The 22061-nt window shown below is 45.3% G+C and overlaps 1 long non-coding RNA gene and 1 pseudogene across 2 annotated transcripts in view; both read left to right on the top strand.

Moving 5' to 3' along the window:
* The window catches only part of LOC132456607 (zinc finger protein 729-like), a 353266-nt pseudogene that overhangs the window by 54595 nt on the left and 276610 nt on the right, over positions 1-22061 (top strand).
* LOC132455315 (uncharacterized) overlaps positions 12323-22061 on the top strand; it is a 33132-nt gene continuing 23393 nt past the window's right edge. For both annotated transcript variants that reach the window (XR_009525177.1, XR_009525178.1), the window contains exons 1-3: positions 12323-12389; positions 12896-13012; positions 13332-13488. This is a non-coding gene — a long non-coding RNA (uncharacterized LOC132455315). The remainder of the gene's footprint in view (positions 12390-12895; positions 13013-13331; positions 13489-22061) is intronic.

Here is a 22061-nt window from a genome sequence, read left to right on the forward strand (position 1 = left end):
CTATAGTAACTAACATAATAATAATAATAAATTTCATTTAGAGGCGCCTTTCAAGACACCCAAGGTCACCTTACAGAGCATATAGTCATCATACATTTTTTAAAAAAAACAAGACATTGTGGAAAAATAAATAAATTAATAAATTAACATAAGCAATAAGAAATAAATAAAACAAAAAAAAAAAAAAAAAAAAGAAATCAAAACAGTGATCAGTTAGACGTTGTGTGCGAGTTTGAACAGGTGAGTTTTTAGTTGTGACTTGAAGGTTGTAATGGTGTCTGACTGTTTTATGTGTGGGGGGAGGGAGTTCCAGAGCCTGGGTGCTGAACAGCTGAATGACCGGGCACCCATTGTAGTGAGTCGTGATGTGGGGATACATAGTAGTCCAGCAGAGGTTGAGCGGAGGGAGCGGGAGGGAGTGTATTCTTGGAGGAGGTCGCAGAGATAACTGGGGGCTAGGTTGTGGAGAGCTTTGTAGGTGAGGAGTAGGGTTTTGTATTGGATACGGTAGTGTACTGGGAGCCAGTGAAGTTGAATGAGGACAGGGGTGATGTGGTCAGATGATTTGGTGCGGGTGATGATCCGGGCGGCTGAGTTCTGAATGATCTGCAGTCTGTTGATGAGTTTGGTGGGGAGTCCGGTGAGGAGGGCGTTGCAGTAGTCTATGCGTGATGTGACAAATGAGTGAACTAGGATTTCAGTGCTGGATTGGGTCAGTGATGGGCGGAGTCTGGCGATGTTGCGGAGGTGGAAGAATGCAGTCCGGGTGATGTTGTGAATATGGGGTGCGAATGAGAGGGTGTTGTCCAGGATGACGCCGAGGCTCTTGACTTTGGAGGAGAAGGGTACTGGGAATCCATCGATAATTATGAGTGGAGCTGGGGTGTGTTGTGATTTAGTGAGGGTGGATTTGGATCCGATGAGCAGGGCCTCGGTCTTCTTTCCATTGAGTTTCAGGAAGTTCCTGCTCAACCAGCTCCGGATCTCTTCCAGGCACGTGATGAGGGAGGTGGGGGGGATGGCAGCGGTGGGTTTGGTGGAGATGTAGACCTGTGTGTCGTCAGCGTAGCAGTGAAAATGGACCCCATGGTGACGGAGGAGTGTGCCCAGCGGGAGGAGGTAAGTGGTGAAGAGGAGTGGACCCAAGACTGACCCCTGGGGGACACCCAGTGAGACACCTGAACACCCAGACTTGTGGTTGCTTAGTTGAACAAATTGTTGACGGCCGGTGAGGTAGGATGTAAACCAGGAGAGTGCAGCACCAGTGATCCCAATACCAGCTAGGCGGTCAAGGAGCAGAGGGTGGGAGATGGTGTCGAATGCTGCGCTGAGATCGAGGAGGATGAGAATGGTGAGTAATCCAGAGTCGGCTGCAAGGAGGAGGTCGTTGGTGATTTTGACAAGGGCTGTTTCAGTGCTGTGTTTTGGACGGAAGCCAGATTGGAACGGTTCATGGAGATTGTTAATGTCGAGGTGGGACTGTAGTTGTGCGGCAACCACCCTTTCAAGTGTTTTGGAGATGAAAGGGAGATTGGAGATGGGCCGGTAATGGTTAAGGTCAGTTGGGTCAGCACCAGGTTTTTTCAGGATGGGAGTGATGGCAGCCAGCTTGAGAGTGGGGGGTACAGTACCAGTAGTGAGGGAGGAGTTAATTATGTTGGTGATCATGGGGGAGATGGACGGAAGACATGCTTTGACAAGGGAGGTGGGAAGAGGATCGAGCTGACAGGTGGTGGTTTTGGCTTTGCGGATGAGTTCTGAAACGGTCTGTTCTGTTACTAGGGTGAAGTCAGAGAGGCTGATGAGAGGTTGGCCAGAGGTGATCATCCAGGGTGGGTCATCAGAGGGGGTGCGAGATGAGGCCAGTTGTTGGTGAATGGTGTTGATTTTAGAGCTGAAGAAGTCAAGGAACGCAGTGCATTGGGTGGTGGAAATATCTGGAGGGAGAGATTTAGGAGGCTGAAGTAAGTGGTTGACTGTTGAGAAGAGGACTCTGCTGTTGCCTGTACCAGTGTTGATGAGGTTGGAGTAGTATGAGGTTTTGGCAGTGGTGAGGGCATTCTTGTAGTGATGGAGGTGGTCCGAATACATTTGGCGGTGTACAGTGAGTTGAGTCTTATTGTAGAGTCGCTCCAGTCGACGACCAGTGGCTTTGAGCTGGCGCAGATGAGGAGTGAACCAGGGAGCAGTGTGGGTGAATGAGACTGAGCGGGTTTTCAGGGGGGCCAGGGTGGTGAGGGAGGAGGAGAGGCAGTTATTGTAGTGAGTCACCAGGTCAGTCAGGGAGGAAGCTGGGGGAGGGTTGGGGTAGGAGCTGATCATGGTGGAGAGGTCTGTGGTGTTGATAAGTTTGATGTTTCTGAAGGAGATGGTCCGTTGTTCCTTGGTTTTGGAACACATACCGTGTTCATTTTGGAACGGAAACCCTAGGGTTACCGCAAACCCTGGGTTAATTTGCCCGGTTATGTGATAAAACAGGTGTTACACCGAATTCTGCGACCCGTCGAAATGTGTGACCCCAGAGGGCGCTGTTGCACATTTTCTGCAACATGCACGAGTTTGAAGCTAGACTCGGAATGGGTACATTCGTTTTGTGACACCGGGCAATGCTTTCTTTCTTGAAAGCGTCTTACTGACTGTAGCGTCTTATGGGGAAAGAAGCAACGGTGATTGACCGTACCAAACACCTTATCCATTCTATGGGTCTGTGAAATGCAAATGAAATCAAATGTAGCCTATTTATTAAGCACATTTTATGTTTTTGTTGTAATGCCCACCGTTTTTATTTGTATGCCCACCGTTATTATTATTTTTTACTGCCGTTTATGAAATAAATATGAACTAATGCCACAATTATTCATGTCTGCGATCATCACAGAGTCCACAAGCAACGCAGTTCGCAATCAACGATGCCACAATCAATCTAGCGCACCGTCAAATTTTTGACTCATTTTCCCCGCATTTGTGTGGTCGCAGATTTCGACGGTCTGCTGTCATGAATTGTGACCCATCGGGGATTGCGACCTGCTGCTTGTGGACTCTGTGATGATCGCAGACATGAATAATTGTGCACACATACAGATACGAGGACGACAAATGACCTGAAAACATTTGGTTGGGCTTTGACTCATTTTCCCCGCATTTGTGTGGTCGCAGATTTCGACGGTCTGCTGTCATGAATTGTGACCCATCGGGGATGACGACCTGCTGCTTGTGGACTCTGTGATGATCGCTGACATGAATAATTGTGTGCACATACAGATATGAGGACGACAAATGACCTGAAAACATTTGGTTGGGGTTTGACTCATTTTCCCAGCATTTACAGTGGTCGCAGATTTCGACGGTCTGCTGTCATGAATTGTGACCCATCGGGGATTGCGACCTGCTGCTTGTGGACTCTGTGATGATCGCAGACATGAATAATTGTGTCCAAATACAGATATGAGGACGACAAATGACCTGAAAACATTTGGTTGGGGTTTGCCTAATTTTTCCTGCATTTACAGTGTGGGCGCAGAATTCGACGGTGCGCTAGATTGATTGTGGCATCGTTGATTGCGAACTGCGTTGCTTGTGGACTCTGTGATGATCGCAGACATGAATAATTGTGGCATTAGTTCATATTTATTTCATAAACGGCAGTAAAAAATAATAATAACGGTGGGCATACAAATAAAAACGGTGGGCATTACAACAAAAACATAAAATGTGCTTAATAAATAGGCTACATTTGATTTCATTTGCATTTCACAGACCCATAGAATGGATAAGGTGTTTAGTACGGTCAATCACCGTTGCTTCTTTCCCCATAAGACGCTACAGTCAGTCAGTAAGACGCTTTCAAGAAAGAAAGCATTGCCCGGTGTCACAAAACGAATGTACCCATTCCGAGTCTAGCTTCAAACTCGTGCATGTTGCAGAAAATGTGCAACAGCGCCCTCTGGGGTCACACATTTCGACGGGTCGCAGAATTCGGTGTAACACCGGCTTTGTGGAATACCCCTCTGCCCTATGAAGTGACATCATGCCCATACAATCATCAAAACATTTTTGAGATCTGTTTTAAAACAGTTTGTCTTTTTGACACATAAAAACTAACGTTTTTTATAAAATGTCATCAACTTATTCATCAACAAGTCATTGGATATATTAATACCAGAAAATAATGAAGAAAAAATTATATATATAGACTGGGAATCGAACCCCAGTCCCAACGGCGGCGGCGTGCATATCCTCTCCACACGGCGGCGGCGTAGCTTCTCCACACGTTCATTTCACACGTTGTTATCCTTCTCCAGGGAATCCTGGCACTATCCACTCGCCATACAGTCATGGCTCCAAGCTGAAGATCCACGTGAGGACTCACACCGGGGAGAAGCCCTGCGTGCGTCTACTACCGCCCAGTAGCTCGAACACCTGTGATCATGAAATGCTTTGAAAGGCTGGTCTTTCACCACATTAAAGATGAACTGAACTGAAATAATAAACAACGTTAACGTTTTAGTTATGACCATTCTAAAAATAAAAAAATGACACTAAAAAAAATATTTAAAGGTCCCATGACATGCTATTTTATGTATTCTTTAATATAGGTATTAGTGGGCAACTAACACAGTATTCAAAGACGTTCCCGAAATTCAGCCGTGGTGCAGAGTTACAGCCACTCCGAGCCAGTCGCACATTGAGCTTCCCCCAAATGCGCTGTTTCGGTGGGCGTGTCAAGGAGGAGGGTGGGGGTGTGGCCCTGAGCAGCTTGCAGCCACGTTACCGTGCGCTCTGTTTACAGTGGATGTATCGCAATGGCGAGGCGCACACAGCCTTTAGCCGTGTTCTGTAAATATTCTAGAACACACGGGAGTCCTGGAGCTCTATATCTAAATATTATCATATAGCCTACACAGATATCTATATCATATAATATATATTATCACGGCCAAAAGCTGTGTGAGCCGATATTATGAATCTCAAACGACCGCGTTGGGTTCTCCGACGTTCCTGGTTCTTCAACGTCCACATCAATGTGAATAGGCCTACACACACTGTAACGCAAGTGTTTCTTGTCGGTTCTTTGACGTGTCTTGTATTTCCACAACGAGACTGTCGTGGGAGTTACCTGAGCCATGGTTGAGAAGGAATTGGGGGAAAGGAACTTTGGTTTGACTCGCTGAAGTACATGAACTGCGACATGCCGCCGGTTGCCGCGAGGCACCAACGCCCGGCAGCGGGCAGCCGGCAGCAGGCAGCGCGCGGTTCAGTCGACTTCAGGTTGATGTGAAAGTGGAAGAACCAGAGACGTCGCAGAACCCGACAAAGTCGTTTGTGATTCATAATATCGTCTGGAGGCGCACACAATATGTTATATGATATAGATATCTATGTATTATATGATATTATTTAGATATAGAGCTCCAGGACTGTAACGCAAGTGTTGTACACTTCCTTGTTATTTGGATAACCGTTCTGCTGTTGGTGTGATGGCGCATAACACGTCGGACTCTCGTCTCTGGTATTTCCACAACGAGACTCGTATTGGGGGTTATCTCAGCCAAGGTTGAGAATGAATTGGGGGGAAGGAACTTTGGCTTTGACTCCCTCAAGAACATGAACCACGACATGGAGGAGAAAGGGATTGTTGGCGGCGAATGTCTCCCGCTTGAGCCCCGCTGAGGGACCACCGCCGGAGGCGGAGGTGCATAAGCGCTGCCCGGCAAAGATCCCTTTCTCCTCCTTGTCGTGGCCATCACACCAACAGCAGAACGGTTATCCAAATAACAAGGAAGTGTACACCACTTGCGTTCCACTCCACTCCAGTCCTGGAGCTCTATATCTAAATAATATCATATAATACATAGATATCTATATCATATAACAGATTGTGTGCGCCAGTCCAGACGATATTATGAATCACAAACGACTTTGTCGGGTTCTGCGACGTCTCTGGTTCTTCCACTTTCACATCAACCTGAAGTCGACTGAACCGCGCGCTGCCTGCTGCTGGCTGCCCGCTGCCGGGCGATGGTGCCTCGCGGCAACCGGCGGCATGTCGCAGTTCATGTAGGCTACTTCAGCGAGTCAAACCAAAGTTCCTTTCCCCCAATTCCTTCTCAACCATGGCTCAGATAACCCCCACGACAGTCTCGTTGTGGAAATACAAGACACATCAAAGAACCGACAAGAAACACTTGCGTTACAGTGTGTGTATTCACACACACACACACATGTGGCGCTCGCACGGTCGAGTCTCATTGGCGGGCCAACGTCTCTGGGCGGGCCAGGCAGAGTAAGGGGAGGAGCTGAGATTCCTGATGACGTCATGAGAACAGACATTCCAAATCAGTGCGCTTGAGCCTCCGTTTTTTCAAAGGCAAGCAGAACAGCTAGTGCTAGTTTTACACCAAACGCAAGTTTTAGCCACTGGGGGACCATAGGCAGGCTAGGGGAACTCATATTTATGTTAGAAAACCTCACAAAGTGAGATTTTCATGTCATGGGACCTTTAAAAAGTCAATATATAGCTTTTTTTTTAGCAACAAAAGATAATGCATCTTTTAGTATTAGAGCGCCGATGACGTCACTTGCATGGTACAACTAGGTCGTTGCTGCAGACTCGCGAATTCACTCCACGGTTGAAAATAGTGATTTTAATATGGCTGAGGCCTGTTTCAGGTAGCTGGTTTAACATACTCTGAGTTTAATCCTGCGCTCTGAGTTGGTTGACTCAGAGTTCAGGGTTGAAAAGCAACTCTGGGTTTTCGGTTTCAGAACAGGTGATCAGCGTTGGGTTAATCAACTCTGAGTATGTTCACTCTGGGTTGAGGGCGTGGCTGTTGACTATAAAGAGCCATCATCAATGGATCTCTGATAACATGATCAAACATGGACCAAAAGCGTAGATCCACTTACTTTTCCCCCACGGAATTGGAAATTCTAATGAACGCGTATGCCGAACAGTTACCCATTTTAACAAAAAAAAGCAATTCCGCCGCGGCAGCGAGAGCGCGAGAGAAGGCTTGGCAGTAAATAGCTGAACAAGTCAATGCGTGCGTAAAATAAATATGTAAAGTGTGTGTGTGTGTGTGTGTGTGTGTGTGTGTGTGTGTGTGTGTGTGTGTGTGTACTTGCATTTATCACTACGTGGGGCCCAGGCTATTGGAGCACACCAACGGTGTGGGGCCCTGAAACCTTGTGGGGCCCAAAATGGTGGGCCCCACACCAGAGGTGTAGCCATGGTTTCAACATTGGGGGGGACAAATGCCTGGGGGCGGGGTCCGGCCCCCCCAGGCAAAGATTTTGAACATGCATTAATCTGGTGCACTCTGAGAGCAAAATCTCAATACCTAGCACCTTTCTAGGGATGGATGTTTAAAACACTTTAATACTGGATGTGACCAAGCAGTCTGGGAGTGTGGAAGACTTGAAATTGGGAAAAGGTTTACACACAAATACTTCAGAGCTCTGTTTTCCTTTACTTTTTCAATTTAATATAACATTTTGTGCTCCTCAATATTTCAACCAATCCAGTCAGTTTTCCCACATTCAATTCATTGATGTTTTGTCTTTCTTACAAAACACACACAAACAAACACCTGCACCACCACAACAAGGACACAAAATCCAGCCAGTTCTTACTTCCATTACATTTTTTATTGCATAACCATCACATTTGCCAATGTTGAGTAAAACCCACCCAGGTGCATCTATCTCATGGACCTAAATAGAACCCCACCCCAAAACTTTTGTTACCCCTCAGATTTTCTGATATTTTCAACCACTTGTTTAATAAGTACCTAGATGAGTTTCATGAGAGAGCGCATTGAGCTAATCTCATGGTGAAACCATTAGCCGTAATGAATGATGCACTGTTAAAGAATTGGACATGTCAAGGACATAACCTAAATGTTTTCTGATTAGTTATGGATTAATCTATGAATACATACATTATACAATGTTTTGTAACTTTGAATGAGACTTGACTTAATAATTATTATATTGCTATATTAGCAACTGCAACGCTGCTGTGTAAAGTTGTGTGTCAACTGAAGGAGGCGAGAAAAAAAATGAGATGAAGATGATGAAGACAGCGGTTTTAGTATCGATACTGTTGCACATAAGTATCTAATCCTTTATTATTTTTTTTAATTTTAATCGATTAGTATCTGATTTTTTTGACAACCCTACACTATATACATGTGTGTTAACAGGATTCTGCTTGAATGTCATGATTCGTTCTTAACCTTTCATATTTACTCCTCTCTTAGGCGACTCACCTTTATGCCACCACTAGATTGACAAACTCTCCCTGTGCTTTCATCCTCCAAACTTTCTGTCTCTCCCGCTGGCTCACTAGCTCTACACTGAACACAACAGAGGAAACATGGAAGGAATAATATCACAGATATCAGCAAACTATTTACCAGCAGACTACTGAAACACACTATAGACATCAGTGCCACTGCCAACAGGATTCTGCTCTAATGTCACAATTCGGTTTAAACCATTAATATTTACTCTTTGACAATCATTTTGCAGACGCTTTTAACCAAAGTAACTTACAAATTGCATTGAACATAGGAAAAGCCAAGGTTCTACTAGTTTCCAGAACTCCTCTCTTAGGCTACTCACCTCTATGTCACTACCAGATTGACACACGCTGCTTTCATCCTCCAAACGTTCTTGCTCTCTCTGTGCTTCACTCTCTTTATTCTGAACACACCAAAGTGAACATGCCACAGGGAAGATCCACATCCTCATTGTACCTAGCACTTCTGAAAATGCACTTCCGAATGCATCTCTGTCCCCAGCACATTTAAAACCAAACAGCCCATGCATTTAGATCTAATGGGGAACATTTCGGAACATTGAGACGTCGGCATAATGAGGCGTTGGAATTACGGAATGGGGCCGGGGCCAACGTCATCTAGCTGGTTTATTACATGGGTAACACATAGCTAATGATGCTGCTTGCTAGAGAAGCGACAAAAACCCACGAAATTTGATAGACACTATCAAAAGCTTCATAACTTACCTGTTTTTTCGATCGTAACATGCCACTAATTTGCTGTTGTTGATGTTTTTGATTCCATGGTCATGTAAAAAAGACTCGAGTGACACAAGTCACCGTCACCGAGCCGCACGTGCGGGGACGAATCAAATCATGGATCTATCCCATTGGCTAGCTAGCCCGAACAGCCATATTCTCATTGGCTGTAAGAGCTGTAGATAGAATCGGATTGAGTTATTTAGGGTGTGCGGCGCACACTGTGTGCAGAGATGCGTTCAGGGAACGGAGTGTACTTCAGGGAAAACCTAAGTGTTCTACCCATAGAAATATTGAATTGCTATATCCCTATTCCCAGCGATTTATTGGGGGGGACATTTTGGGATATCTGAACATTGGGGGGGACTTGTACCCCCCAATGTATATGGCCGCTACGCCTATGCCCCACACCGATCTTCATCCCTCTGTGCTCAGGAGCCTCCCCTGATGTGTCTCTTGCTTTTTTTTAGCTTTTTGAAATTTGGCCCGCAAAGTGACAAAAACTAGGTACGTGTGTAAAAGTGTGTGTGCTCACTATCGCCCCCTTTACCGGACCCCAGTACTGCACCCGATACACACTTACACACTCCACACACACACACCTGAAGGAGGGACCCACAAAGTGCCAAAAACTAGGTAGGCCAATGTGTGTAAAAGTTATTCTTCAGTTCTTCTGTAGGGTTTATTGGCAAAACACAACAACCTATCACTGTCAGGGCTTTTGGGGAAACAGCAGGCAAAGCATATCATGATAGTATTAAGCTCCGAAGAGAAATTGGAGTAATCTAGTTTTAAATTTGTGTAAATGTATTTACTTTTAAAGGAGGAAAGGAGGGTTCGGCCGATCGTCGAACCCCAGATTGAAGAGGAACAATGCGGTTTTCGCCCCGGACGTGGAACTACGGACCAGCTCTTCACTCTTGCAAGGATCCTGGAGGGGGCCTGAGAGTATGCCCATCCGGTCTACATGTGTTTTGTGGATCTGGAGAAGGCGTATGACCGGGTCCCCCGGGAGAAACTGTGGGAGGTGCTGCGGGAGTATGGGGTAAGGGGGTCTATCCTCAGGGCCATCCAATCTTTGTACTCCCAAAGCGAGAGCTGTGTTCGTGTTCTCGGCAGCCAGTCAGTTTCGTTCTCAGTGGGTGCTGGTCTCCGCCAGGGCTGCGCCTTGTCACCAATCCTGTTTGTGATATACATGGACAGGATATCGAGGCGTAGTCGTGGTGGGGAGGGGTTGCAGTTCGGTGGTCTGAGGATCTCGTCACTGCTTTTTGCAGATGATGTGGTCCTCATTGGATCATCGGCCTGTGACCTTCAGCACTCACTGGATCGGCTGGCGGCCGAGTGTGAATCGGCTGGGATGAGGATCAGCACCGCTAAATCTGAGGCCATGACTCTTAGCAGGAAACCGGTGGATTGCTTACTCCGGGTAGGAAATTAGTCCTTAGCCCAAGTGAAGGAGTTCAAGTACCTCGGGGTCTTGTTCGCGAGTGAGGGTACTATGGAGCGTGAGATTGGCCGGAGAATCGGAGCAGCGGGGGCGGTATTGCGTTCGCTTTACCGCACCGTTGTAATGAAAAGAGAGCTGAGCCGCAAGGCAAAGCTCTCGATCTACCGGTCGATCTTCGTTCCTATCCTCACCTATGGTCATGAGGGCTGGGTGATGACCGAAAGGACGAGATCGCGGGTACAAGCGGCCGAGATGAGTTTTCTCAGAAGGGTGGCTGGCGTCTCCCTTAGGGATAGGGTGAGAAGCTCAGCCATCCGTGAGGAACTCGGATTAGAGCCGCTGCTCCTTTACTTAGAAAGGAGTCAGCTGAGGTGGTTCGGGCATCTGGTAAGGATGCCCACTGGGCGCCTTCCTTGGGAGGTGTTTCAGGCACGTCCAGTGGGGAGGAGACCTCGGGGAAGACCCAGGACTAGGTGGAGAGATTATATCTCAACACTGGCCTGGGAACGCCTCGGGATCCCCCCGTCAGAGCTGGTCAATGTGGCCCGGGAAAGGGAAGTCTGGGGCCCCCTGCTTGAGCTGCTCCCCCCGCGACCCGACCCCGGATAAGCGGTCGAAAATGAGATGATGAGATGAGATTTACTTTTATTTGTTCCTTTATTCCGCATTTATCTCTTTTTCACACTCCAGTCCAAGTTGGATTGTCAACCGCCAATAAACCATACAGAAGAAGGAGGTGGTCTGATAGTGATGGCGTGGTGAAACTATTTGAAGCCAGTGTTAAATAGTCAGATATATTAAAGGTCATTCTATCAATTTGTAATACACTCAATCGGCTATACTGCCCTGCAAGAGTCCAGACATGGCAAAACTGACAAGTAAATAAATCAATATATCTTAATAAATACATTTTATGCATCGTTCATGTATTCATTCATATAAATGAAATGTATATTTTGTTTAGTGTATTATTATGAGTATGAAACATGACAATACATAGGGATCTAATAAATATTTTATGTCAAATGAATAACACATAATGAAGGGAACAATTCTTTTCAAACTGTCGCAGTGTGATAACAAAGTAAGGAGCAGTGAATGTGCTTGTGCAACTTAAAAATGTGTGTTTAGAAACAAAACATTTTCCACTATGCTGGGGTTCAGACTATTTCTCCTTTTATAAACAACTTCTCCTGCTTTGGATAACACACTCTTTCACATGGTACAGATGAGGGTACGTCTATATCACTCACAAACCAGCAAATCACCAATACTGATACTACCCAACAAAGTGTGAGTGGAGTGGATCCACAATAAGCGAAGCACTTCACGGATTACTCGACCCACTCTCAGAAGAATCGGCATCGACCGACGGCAAGTTAGATTAAGTCCCATTACCTATGCCTATCACTGGTGGTCTGGTTGCCTTTATATTTCTTGGAAATATATGGACAACAGGTAGGTGTTATTCATCTGATTAAGTCAAAATGATTCGGAAAATATCCAGTGATATTACTGTACATATAATGAGTTAGCAAATGTAATACAATGCTGTTTTACACCAATAGCTAGTTGGCTAACATTAGCTACAGAGTGCTTGTTGCTAAATAGTGCATTTGATATTAGCTGTTGGCTGCCGTGCACTAGCTAAATAGCTCACTAACATAACGTTATCTACAACTTGACACTCGGTTAAAGCTGTGTTGTTTATAAGAGTGTCTACTAGTTGTGTAAGTTATCCTATTAGCATGTTGGAGCACTCATTAGCGAAGTTCCGCCGCAATGCATTGTGGGACATGGCCGCCATTTTAGGCATGAGTGCAATGATAATAATAACAATAAGTTGTTGTCAATTCAGTGAAATATAAAAGAAAGACGACATGCACACATGCTAGAAAGGTAAGAGGATTTACTCAGCAACGTTAAAGGAGCAAGATAACGTTATCTGTATTCGTTTATTATGTTGAACAGATCAATTTATCCTTGCTTTTACAATTTTCTGTCTACAAGTTACCAGAATCATTGGGCTAGACTTTGAGGTTATAGTCACATATTATATCATATACACATATTTATGAATTTTAATTATTTAAATGGTGATAAATTAACAAGTCAGTGAAGTCTTTGTTAACTTCTTGACTTTCTCCTACAACTCCTATTTTATTGTGGTTGTTGTGTTTAGAGATAAACCATGTAAATGTTACGCATGGATCTTTATGGCTTCACTGGAAGCATCTAGCCCTGGAATGTTGAAGATCAGAGTCAGTTTATGAACCATTTACTTTTTTTTTTCTTTTTTGGTTAGCTACTGTGGTTCTGGTAACTGCTTGAAACAGATCATGAGTCAGTCAATTCTTGCATGTTGGGTAACTGTGTAAGGTTTATGATGTCCAAATCACTTTCAGGGAGCCATGATGTCAACCCGGAAAAAAAGAATAAACCCTGTTGAGGAAGAAACATCATTCATTCTGCTCTCAAAGGACAAGCCAGGAATTGAGGGAAATACATTGATAGCGAAAAAGGTACAAGGCAGCAGATCATATTACACCAGTTCATTTCTCAGTACTGTTCTTTCACATACACATAAAAAAAACCCTAATATTTGTGTTTAAAAGCTGTTATTAAGCTGCTGTTTTTGTTGAATCCAATATAACCAGCTATGGTTAAAATTGTATACGATTATATTGTAAGTGGTTATAATATATATATTATATATATATTTATATTTTTATGGTTATTCATTTATTGGAGATGTGGATGAATCACTGTTAATGGATGAGACAACAAAATATTTTTAGCCAATGCAGTAAGAAAGCAATCTATTAATTTATGTACTTATAGGAAGGGGAGTTTTTGCTACCCAGCCCATCGAACCAGGTGCCTTTGTCATGGAGTATAGAGGAGAACTTATATCGGTGGAGGAATGTCAGTCGAGGCAATACTCAGAGACGGAGAGTAAATTTCTTTTTTAGTTTGAATGGCAGAAACATCGCTATTGGTGAGCATTCCGAAAATGTGCAATTTGTAGATATAAACATTTTTAATTCAGACCCTAAAATACTTTTTTGGAAAGTTGTTAAAGGTCCCATGACATGAAAATCCCATGACATGAAAGGTTTTCTAACATAAATATGAGTTCCCCTAGCCTGCCTATGGTCCCCCAGTGGCTAAAACTTGTGTTTGGTGTAAAACGAGCACTAGCTGTTCTGCTCGCCTTTGAAAAAACGGAGGCTCAAGCGCGCTGATTTGGAATGTCTGTATTCATGACGTCACCAAGAATCTCAGCTCCGCCCCTTACTCTGCCTGGCCCGCCCAGAGACGTTGGCCCGCCAATGAGACTCGACCGTGCGAGCGCCACATGTGTGTGTGTGTGTGTTTGTGTGAATACACACACTGTAACGCAAGTGTTTCTTGCCGGTTCTTTGACGTGTCTTGTATTTCCACAACGAGACTGTTGTGGGGGTTATCTGAGCCATGGTTGAGAAGGATTTGGGGGAAAGGAACTTTGGCTTTGACTCGCTGAAGTACATGAACTGCGATATGCCGCCGGTTGCCGCGAGGCACCATCGCCCGGCAGCGGGCAGACGGCAGCAGGCAGCGCGCGGTTCAGTCGACTTCAGGTTAATGTGAAAGTGGAAGAACCAGAGACGTCGCAGAACCCAACAAAGTCGTTTGTGATTCATAATATCGTCTGGAGGCGCACACAGCTTTTGGCCGTGATAATATGTATTAAATGATAGATTTCTATGTATTATATGATATCGTTTAGATATAGAGCTCCTGGACTGTAACGCAAGTGTTGTACATGTGGTACTCTCAAAACTGATTATTTGATTTATATTAGCAGAAGGTAATTTTCTCTGAATTTAAGGGCTTGAAACGATTTTTATAAATGTATGAGACCAGTACATTCATTTATTCCTCATAATTAGGGTTGAGAGGAACTTAATATCTAAGCAGCACCCAGGTGGAACTGTTGACACTGAAGTAGTTGCGTTCCGGGTTGTCGTCAGACGGGAGCACTTCCTCCCGCGTCCTCAGACGCAACTTGGATGACGAACTGAGCAGTCGTGTCTTCATTGTTTCTCACCATTTTCTGTACATTACAGGTCAGTAGTTGGTTCAAACTATAAAATGTCAACCTTCTAAAGCCTTGCTTTATATGTATAACTGTTAAAGAAGTTCGGGTCATGTTTTGTTGTGTTTTTAGCGAACTTAAAAGACTTTAAAATACCGCCGTTGAGTACAATGGCAGGGGTAAATACCGGAAGGCGCGAAACGGCAGTTCCCGCCGATTATGGGTTTATTGTTCACCCTGTGTATTGCCTTGCGGGCATTCCGCGAAATGTAAGGGTTTTTGTCAGCACTTTGCACAGTGTTAGTTTTATTTGTGGTCTCCTTTACACTACAGTTCAAATGGGAATATGAATAAATGTTAAAGGTTCATGGTTACAGATATACAAGTTTGAAAGAATGTTTATATTAATGCATACTGGTTAAAGATAAAAATGTTACTGTTACATCCAGTCACATCTTGGTTAACTTTGTATTGAAAACGTTTAGCTCTCTCTGAGTAATACTTATGTGTTATTTAAGTGTGTGTGAATCGAGAATGATTGCCAACAACATGTTGCATTCAAGTACAGTGGATTAATGCTGTTTATTGCACTATATTATTATTAATGCTTTAACTCACTTAAACAGGTGAATGTAAATGAGTACGTTGCTCAAGTAGAGTCAAGTGGACTAATGGAGAATATTGAATGTGCACGAGCTATAACATGAATGTGAATTAGAATACGATGTACGATGTAGTTAATATTTGATGTACTTAAACAGTTGAAGACTGAACAAGAGACACTCAGAGAAATGTTTGTATTTTATTTGTGAATTTGAATACAGACGCAACTTGGATGACGAACTGAGCAGTCGTGTCTTCATTGTTTCTCACCATTTTCTGTACATTACAGATTTCTTTATTGTTGCCGTGGCACCCAATCCTGGGACCCGTAACAAATTGTGGGGGCTCGTCCGGGATCTGCCTCCAACAATACTGTCCAGGGGAGCAGATCCAGTGATAAGAAGAACCACGAGGCCAAGGCGAGGTGACGTGACTACTGCCGAGACGACAGCTGGTGGGTGTCCACAAGGGGAGATCGGAGCCAGAGAAGGGTCTTCATTCTTCCAAGGGGAACCACGCTATCATTGTCAGGTCCACAGACGTCATGTCTACAGTACGCAAAGAACTCGTTTGGAGCATCAAAAAGAACTTGTACCGACTGTCATGCGACGATGTCTACAAGCTGGCGAAGGACATCGCCAGCGACAGCAGCCAAGATTTGGAGTCCAGTGATGAAGAAAGTTGTGTCAACTATATCCTTTACTATATGCAGTCTGATACCTTACTTGAATCCGAAGATGAGGGAATGTCTGATTTGTTAATGTTAAATGACCTGGTTAAGAGTATCATTGATAATCCTGTTGCAACTGTAATTACAAAGGGTGTAACACAGAAACACACTACACTCACCACTGTGCCAACCATGATAGAGGGCCACACTACATTCTCACACGTCAATGATGACACGCCAACCACCTCACACTTTACTGCCCTTACAACCACGACAAACCACACCACACAACAACATGCTAACCTCGACAGAGACATTACCACTCAAAGTATTGACCAGCTACAAGCAATGCACGAAGACCTCGGAAAAAAGCTTCAATACTACAAAGATATGGCTTGCACAGCACACAGTAAGTCCACCAGTCTAGGTCAGCAACTACAACACCAACTCCCACGTCACGACCCACTACATGTTGACGAAGAGAAAGTGGACTCCTTAAAGCATCTGTCTTACCTGCAACGGAGGGAATTCAAGGTCCATGGAGGACAGATTGGGGACCAAAGCTCTGATATCACATATAACAGTATCAGCAAGCAAATAGACGAAGGAGACAGAGAGGGCTTTACAGAGACAGAGGTCATCCGAGGAGTGCTGAAGTGTGTAAAACCTGGTGCTTTTAAGAACATGCTCACCAATAAAGATGACATTACAATCTGTGAACTGAAGGGCTTTCTCCGGTCTCATCTGTGTGAAAAGGCAGGCACTGAACTGTTTCAGGATCTAATGTGTGCAAAGCAAGACGAACATGAACCTCCTCAGCAGTTCATCTATCGCATGATAGGCCTCAAACAGAAAATCCTCTTCCAGTCAAAACAGGCAAACACAGAAATCCACTATGACCCCAAGACCATCCAGCAAGTTTTTCTGCACTCCATTTACCAGGGCCTCGGGTCCAAACACACAGACATTCGCCAGCAGCTGAGGCCACTCATCACAAACAACCAAATTTCTGATGAAGAGATCGTCAGCAGGGTGATGAAGATAATCAACTCTGAAAACGAACATCAACGTAGATTTGGTAATGTCTCCCGACAGAGAGCAACACACACAAACAGTGTTCAAGTTGATGGTGATCAGACTTCAGACACTAGAGAACAGAAGACAATACAGCAGCTCAGCGCTCAGGTGGAGACTTTAACCAACATGGTTGCAGCTTTAATAGATCAGCAAAACCCAGTGGTATACGCGACTCACTCAAAGATCCTACCTGTCCAAGCACTAGGCCAACCTCATGTACAGCCACACGCCCCTCCTACGTCTTTCCCCGGCCAGCTCTCCCACACAAGAAAGGGTAAAATGCCTGTCTGCACAAAGTGTTCACACCAAGGTGCGGAGGATTGTAATCATTGTTTTGTGTGTGGTGAATCAGGACACCGGGCTGTGGGCTGTTTAAAGAGAACCAGGCAGCAGGGAAACGGGAACCGGTCTTTGATGAGGGACAACCAGGGGCCGTTCCAAAGTTCCAGTCCCACTCAGTAACTTCCACACTGAAGCAGCAACGCCAAAAAAAAGATATGAATCGTAAAAGAGCTTGTGATCGCTACTCTCGAGAGACACCAGTAACCCCTGAAGATGCCATTCTCACAGCACCGCTGGTTGGTAGAAAGAGCATGCTCAAATGTTTCATCAACGGTTATGCAGTAACAGTGCTTTTTGACTCTGGCTCGCAAGTGAGCATGATTGACCGGCCCTGGAGAGAGACATTTATCCCCAATCACCCAGTACGACCATTGCATGAGCTTCTTGACACAGAGGAAAGCCTCACTCTGTATGCAGCAAATGGACAACCAATCCCGTATGATGGATGGGTGGAGCTAACGGTCAACCTCCCCGGAAATGACAATCCAAACCTTTCAATACAGACACCTTTTCTGGTCAGCCAGCTTCCCCTCCCTCAGCCTATATTGGGAGCGAATGTTCTCCAAGTGATGATGAATGGGCAAGAATCTCCCGCTGATGCACATGAAATGGTTATTGGTCTCTTCCAAAAAGCATTGGGTGTTGAAGAGGAACAGGCAGCAGCTATGGTTAACTTCATACAGGGCCAAAAGACACCCAACTACAGCATGGCCACGATCAGAGTTGGTAAAGAGGATGTGAGCATCCCAGCTGGAAAAACATTGCATGTGCGGTGCAGAGTACCACCTACCTTTGACACGTCCAACCCTGTTGTCCTTTATGAACCCGCAGAAGGGAGCACACCCTTGGAACAATTAAGTGTCGGGGAGGGTATACTGGAAATTAATAACAGCAGGTGGCCTCTTGTCAACGTGCCTGTTTCTAACCACACTAAGCATGAAGTAATTCTCCCAAAGAGAACTCAGCTGGGATCCATCCAGCACGTAGCCAAAGTCATTGAAACGGATAAGACAGAGACACAACAGGTTGAGAAACCACAGGGTACAACAGTTAGGGCTGAAGTCCACAATGTTACCACCTGTGAAACCCCCCCGACTGAGCCCTGGCGACCACCTGTTGACCTCAGTCATCTTGACCTTGAACAGCAGCGAATGGTTGAGGAAATGTTGCGCGAGGAGTCTGCAGCATTCGCCCACGACGGCGAAGACATAGGGTGTATCCCCTCTCTTCAGATGTCAATCAGGCTTAAAGACGACATCCCTGTTCAGAGGTCTTATGCTTCCATCCCAAAACCACTGTACAAGGAAGTGAAAGAGTACATCCAAGATTTGATTGTGAAAGGATGGATCGTGAAATCACACTCACCCTATGCCGCACCTATTGTTTGTGTCAGGAAAAAGGATGGATCACTGCGCCTTTGTGTCGACTATCGACTGCTCAACCAAAAGACAGTACCCGACAAACATCCTCTTCCCCGGATACAGGACTTAATCGACTCACTTGGTGGCTATGGCTGGTTTTCCATCCTAGACCAGGGCAAAGCCTACCACCAAGGCTTCATTGCAGAGGGGTCCAGACACATGACCGCCTTCACAACCCCTTGGGGTTTTTACGAATGGGTTAGAATACCCTTCGGTTTGTCAAATGCCCCAGCATCTTTTCAAAGAAGCATGGAGGAGATGCTTGACACGCTGAGGGATGAGTGTTGCATCCCTTATCTAGACGACGTCCTCTGTTTTTCAAAGTCCTTCGAACAGCATGTTGAGGTACTGCGCAATGTACTTCGAGCTCTGCAGCGCCATGGAGTAAAGTTAAGACCTGAAAAGTGTGAACTGTTTCGCAAAGAGGTCAGGTATGTGGGTCGGCTGGTGTCTGCAGATGGGGTGAGGGTGGATCCGAAAGATGTGGAAGCAGTGCAAGCCTTGAAGGAGAAAACTCCGAGAACAGTGGGGGATGTAAGGAGACTGTTAGGTTTTCTGAGCTATTACCGAACATACGTACAAGACTTCTCACGGATAGCCAGTCCCCTATATGAGCTACTTCAGAAAAAAAAAAGTCCACCAGAACCCAAGCCTGCAAGGGGAAAACCACAGGGCCCTCAACTACATTCACGCACCCCAGTGAAGTGGAACAGTGAGCACCAGCAGATCCTTGAACGCCTGATAAACATCCTTACAAACCCACCAGTACTGGGTTACCCAGATTTCAATCAGCCCTTCATACTCCACACTGATGCCTCCCAACAGGGCCTTGGGGCGGTACTCTACCAAAATCAGGATGGGAAAATGAGAGTGATCGGCTATGGGTCCCGCACACTGACACCAGCGGAGCAAAGTTACCATCTTCACAGTGGCAAGCTCGAGTTTTTGGCTTTGAAGTGGGCAGTATGTGAACAGTTCAGGGATTACCTGTTTTATTCTCCCCATTTCATTGTCTACACCGATAATAATCCCTTGACCTACATGATGAGCACAGCTAAGCTTAATGCAGTGGGCCATCGCTGGGTAGGGGAGCTTGCAGACTTTGACTTTGAAATAAGGTACAAACCAGGGAAATTGAATGTTGTTGCAGACATCCTATCCCGCTGTCCCCTTGACATCAATGCCTACATGAGTCAGTGTTCTGAGAAATTGTCAGAGGAGGCAGTGTGCGCCACCTGGGAAGGCAGCAGGACAGCCCAGCATGGAGAAGTAGCATGGGTGGCGGCCCTTAACATCTCATCTCAACAGCAAACTTACACGGAACCTTTCCCAACAATTGACCACCATGAACTGTCAAGTGAACAGAAAAAAGACCCAGTCATTGGGAAAATCTTGGAATTAAAGGAGAAAAACAGTGAATTGACGGAAGTGGGACGCAGAGCAATGGACAAATCCACAAGAAAACTCTCAAGAGAGTGGAGCAGACTGCACGTGGAAAATTACATCCTGTATAGGAAAACTCTTGGTCGTAAACAGCTAGTCTTGCCAGCCACTTATAAACAGACAGCCCTAACCTACCTGCACGACAATATGGGACATGTTGGTGTAGAGCGAGTTTTGAGCCTCGCAAGAGAGAGATTCTATTGGCCATACATGAAAAATGATATTGAGGAGTACATCACCAGGAAGTGTCGTTGTATTAAACAAAAGAAGCCAGCTGTACATGACCGGGCGCCGATGGGCAGTATAACATCCAGCTCACCCCTCGATCTAGTCTGTATTGACTTTCTCCACCTTGAAACCAGCCGTGGTGGATACGAATATATCCTGGTGGTGGTCGACCACTTTACCCGGTTTGCCCAGGCATACCCTACCAAAAACAAGGCCGGCAAAACAGCTGCTGACAGGATTTTCAATGACTTTGTCCCTCGGTTCGGATACCCGGCTAAACTCCACCATGATCAAGGCCGGGAGTTCGAAAATGAACTGTTCAGAGCCCTCAGACAGTTCGCAGGCGTGAACCATTCAAGAACATCCCCTTACCATCCCCAAGGTAATCCCGCAGAGAGGTTCAACCGGACTCTGTTACAAATGCTCCGAACTTTGGGCGAGAAAGAGAGAGAAAGCTGGAAGGACCACCTGCCTCATATCATCCATGCATACAATTGTACCAAGCATGAGGCAACAGGCTATTCCCCATACTACCTGTTATATGGTCATCATCCACGTCTTCCTGTTGACCTTCTGTTCGGTTTGGTAACAGAGAAAGAAGAAAACACAGCAAGTAGCTATGCGGAAAAGTGGGCAGAGAAAATGATCGAAGCATACAAAATAGCCAGCACCAATAGCCAACAATCAAGTGCAAAAGGCAAACAATATTATGACAGGAAAAACAGAGGCGTCACTCTACAGCCAGGAGACAGGGTTCTCGTTCGCAACGTTTCTATAAGAGGAGGTCCATGCAAACTGACACCCTACTGGGAAAAGACAATCTATATTGTACAAGAACAGCTCGGTGAAAACCCAGTCTATAAGGTGAGTCCTGAGACAGGAAACCGTCCCACTCGCACTCTCCACCAAAACTTGTTGCTCCAAGTGAATGACTTACCTGTAGAGCCACCAGTCACAAATGCACCTGCCAAGTCACAAAGGGGAAATGGAAAGTCAACCAAACCCACAAGAAAAATCGAACAGACACAGAATGATGACTCAAGTGGATCAGACGACGAAGACGATCAACCAAGATATTGGCTGCGGATAGCAAGGGAAGTGCCAAGGATCGCAAATCCATTACCTCATCAAACTGTTACCTGTGAAACACAACACAATACCGAACAGATTGGAACTTACCTCGAGGAAACAGTTCATGTTGAGCCTGCACCTGAAAGAGAAAGTAACAGTGAGGAAGAACATGAAAGACAAAATGAAAGTGTGCCTTGTGCTGAGGAACCCCAGCCTTACCAGGAACAGGAGCTGGCTCAGGTTCACAGTCCAGACAGAGATATTCAAGACATTCAGCTTGACGCTCAGCCTGCACTAAGGAGGTCTACCAGAGAAAGACACCCTGGCCAGATGCTCACCTATACAGCCCTTGGTCAACCGACATACCAGCCACGTCTCATCGTGACTGCAATACAGACACAGCCCACAGTTTACACTCATCAGTACCCACAGCCATATTTCCATCCATTCCAACCCCTACCCATTATCCTTCCTCCATACATGCCAGTTTATTACCCTATACACTGCTATTGATGAGTAAACATTGCACACTTACAACATTACTTACACCACTTCAGATTTTGGGTGTACAATATATTTTTGTGCTTGTTTTTTTTGTACACTGTTGAGTTTATTAAGCTTTAATAACAAAAAGAGAG

The sequence above is a fragment of the Gadus macrocephalus genome, chromosome 4 (assembly GCF_031168955.1).
Source record: "Gadus macrocephalus chromosome 4, ASM3116895v1".
Taxonomy (NCBI): Eukaryota; Metazoa; Chordata; class Actinopteri; order Gadiformes; family Gadidae; genus Gadus; species Gadus macrocephalus.